At 44.3% G+C, this 3830-nt stretch overlaps 1 protein-coding gene across 2 annotated transcripts in view; it reads right to left on the reverse strand.

The window, feature by feature from the left end:
- The window catches only part of SLC25A21 (solute carrier family 25 member 21), a 432824-nt gene that overhangs the window by 366230 nt on the left and 62764 nt on the right, over positions 1–3830 (reverse strand). The gene's annotated exons all lie outside the window — the stretch shown is intronic.

A 3830-nucleotide genomic window follows, 5' to 3' on the forward strand; every position in this document is an offset into this window, starting at 1 on the left:
TTCAGTTGTCTCATAATCCCATTATTATGTATGAGCTGTACTCTTCAACCTGACTACATTTCCCAAGATTCATTGCAGCCAAGACCTCCCATGACATCCTACCCTCTCCAGAAGGAAGACCATGGTACAACCAGGGAGACACTGTTTAGCCACAATGCCAATACAGTGTATGGAGCAACCAGGAAACAATGCAACTGTAATTCCCATGATGAACCAGAGTAGCACTTCTGAATTTAAATAGTTTGGTATTTAAATACTCACTGAACAAGTGTAATATTTCAGTAGTGTAACTTTGGGCAGGGGTGAGGCAGTTGGGGGTAAGTGGGGGCACTAGCTCTAGGTGCCAACTTAGTAGGGGAGCTCTCATCCCTGCAGAGTTCACACCCCGGCAGCAGTAGTCCCACAGATGCATGCGTGCCATGCAGATGCTCTAGGAACAACAACAGGGTTTGCTGATCACACCATGGCAGTAGCAGTGTGGGTCTGTTTCTGATTCCTTGAGGGGAGAATAGGTATTACTCCCCTCCCCGCAAAAAAACAGCTCATAGCACTCACTCTCCTCTGGTACTCAATAGCACATTTCCCACTCCCTTGGCTCTCCCACAGGGAGCAGAGCTCTCCCTGCTCATTATGCCCCTGTGATTTTCCTAAAGAAGGAAATTGCTTACTTCTTCTCAAAATCCCACATGCTTCATCCTGATCCCTCAAAGTTCACAATTCACATCACCCCCAAACCACAGCCAACCCTCATACTAAACTAAGGATGTCAAACATATGACCCATGGCCAGATGTAGGCCACAGAGGTGGCTCATCCAGTCTGTGGGCTTTTCTCCGACCAAATGACTTGCCTCTGGAGCTGGCCCATGGGACTTCTCACACAGCTCCCAGAGCCACTGTGCCAGTGGGCCCAACACCCAGGAAGTTAACACCACTCCCACCTTTACCCTCCACCAAATTTCCAAATTACAATTGTGGTTCAGTATGCAAATTTACAGTGAGGTGGCAACGGCACTAACCCCCATGTGCTGGCTGTACCAAGACCATGGCTTTAGTAGCCACGGCAAGAAGCCCCTGGGCCAAACCCCATGGTCTGGATCTGGCCAACTAATTTATTAGTTTAACACCCTTATGCTAAATGCTAATCCTTTTGAGTTGGACTTGTCAATCTTTGAGAAAGGTGGTCCAGTGCTTGAAACCCAAGCACAAGCTTTGGCTGCTAAGCCCCTCTGCAGCACCTCATTCCTCTCTGCTCTGCACCCTCCCTACTGCAGCAATGATGTGGGGCACCAAAATGGGCACTGTGCCAAGAGTAATGTGGGGCAACAAATTCAGCAGTGAAGGAAAGTAGAAGCTGCAGTATAGGGTGAGAGAAAAGCCCTTGGCAAAAAAGTAGAGAGGGTTGGGGCAACAGCAGAGGACATGGGTCCTGTAGAAGATATTGGCAGGATGCAAAAATGCAAAGCACTGGGCAGAAAAAGTTCTCCCCTCTATGTTGCATGCCACCATGGGCCAGATCCAATCTCTGGGTGGGATGGATTCAACCTAAGGGCCATAGGTCCCATGAAGCAGGAGCAGGAATAGCAACAGAGAGAGTACGTGACTGGAGAAAACATGTGCATTTAACCTGTTGCCTTTTATCTGTGAAGCTAATTTCATGTAGTCCCTCATATGTATGCATTCCCTGTTTTGTGGCCTGGAAAACATATACTTCTGAGTCCACATTTTTCTGCACAAAAAGAACAACTACAGAATGAAGAAAACTCAAGCCCTCCACATGACTCCCTAGGTCAACATGGGGTACTGCTCCCAATATAGTAATCAACCATATTATAGTAGGCAGTGTTGCAACCAGCACATTATCTGAGAGGCTGAGTCCTTCCAGCCCTACTTCTTTATAATTTTATGATTGTTATTCTATATAAAAGAGAGCTTTTTCTTTCTCCCCCCAGACAGTCAAAAATACATCAGTGGATAGAAATGGTTTCTAACTCCTTTTCCCTCTGTTGATATAGAAAATAATTTTTTTCTGGTTATTGAATGTACCAATTTCATGGTGGTTTTATCTATACCATGCAATACATTTTGCACTGGATAGGTGCAGTATGTCATAGCCGTACTTAAAAGTTTCTGGGAGAAATATCTGAACTTAAAAAAAAAAAAACTGTTGGTAGTGCTACTTGGACATGATCAGCTTGTGAAAAAGCACAGGAGCGAGTGGATGGGACAATTACAAAGATGAAAGGACAGAAGAGTGTCACAGAAACTGAAGTAGAACAACAGGAAGAGAAATGTTAATGGTGCCATAAGCTGATGAGAATTGAGGAGTGTGGCATGGTTCTGAGATTTGCCTAAGACAAGGGCATTTGAAATTTTGGCAAGGACAGTTTCAATGGAGTGCAAGTGGAAGACTTCGGAAGTATGACCTCTATGACTAAGACTCTGCAAAGGTTTGGTGCTTGAGGTACCAATCCATCTTCCATGCTAGAAAGATGTTGGATCTACAAGGTGACCAGAGCTGTTGGGAGAGTGGGAACGTTTCCCAGGAATAACATCTGATGAAAAAAATAATTGACTTTCTAGAAGAGATTATCTTCTAGAAAAGGGTCAAAGAAATCCCATTTGAACTCATTAGAAAATTAAGTTTCAGTAAGTGAACTCAGTAGAAGTTTAGGTTTCAGTAGGCTGCTTATGGAATAATCCAGGTAAAAGCAAGGAAAGAAGAGGTAAGATCAAGGTCAGTGATAGCTCAGAATCACTGGTTTTCAGTTCACTGCAGCTGGTATAGGGTAACTGCAAGAGTTTGGCATGGAGAGTTGTAATAAGGTATAGCAACATGGCCAAAAGTTCTAATATTTGCCTCCAGTTGGCTTTCTATTCTTGAAAACATGTTTATGTGAGGGTAACGATATAACAGTTGTATCCCTATCAAAAGGATTCTGATATAGCTGTTATGGTGCAACTCTTAAGTAACTGTGTGACTCTGCAATGATACAAATGTTGCAAAACTGTTTCTACTTTAACCCTGCTTCATCCAGTTGGGGCAGTTTAGTTAACATAACACTATAGGATCATACAGAGGAAACTGTTAAATCAGAACAGCTGCTGCACAGTCCCTCAGCAGATTGTCCATCAACCCCTTTTAAAGATTTTGAAATGTATATTTGTCTGTACCCTCAGAATGCAAGGCTGCATAACATCAGTCAAGCTAAAACTCTCTTCTATGTCTTAGAAATGTCTGTAACTCTTCTGTATTTTTAATAGTCCATGGATAACCAGCACATAATAGAGTAGGTAACCCACACATGCCTCATGAGATTACAGATTTCATAGACATTAGGGCTGGAAGGGACCTCAGAAGATCTTCGAGTCCAGCGCCCTACCCCAGGAGAAGGAAGTCAGTAGGAGTCATACGATCCCAGCAAGACAGACATCCAAATTTCTCTTGAAGGTAGTCAAAGTAGGTGCTTGAACCACCTCCAGCAGCAGTGCATTACAAACCTTAGGGGCTTGGACAGTAAAGAAGTTCTTTCTTATGTCCAGCCTGAAACGGTCTTGCAGGAGTTTGTGACTGTTCGACCTCGTCATCTCTTGGGGTGCTCTGGTGAACAAACGTTCCCCCAGATCCTGGAGGTCACCCCTGATAAACTTACATGTAGCCACCAGATCACCTCTGAGCCTGTGCTTTTCCAGGCTAAAGAGCCCCATGGCTCTCAGCCTGTCATCATAAGGTCCATTTTCCTGACCACTGATCATGCACGTGGCTCTCCTCTGGACTCTCTCAAGCTTCTCCACATCCTTTTTGAATTGTGGAGCCCAAAACTGGACGCAG

This window comes from Crocodylus porosus, unplaced genomic scaffold (genome assembly GCF_001723895.1).
Source record: "Crocodylus porosus isolate Cpor-Errol unplaced genomic scaffold, CroPor_comp1, whole genome shotgun sequence".
Taxonomy (NCBI): Eukaryota; Metazoa; Chordata; order Crocodylia; family Crocodylidae; genus Crocodylus; species Crocodylus porosus.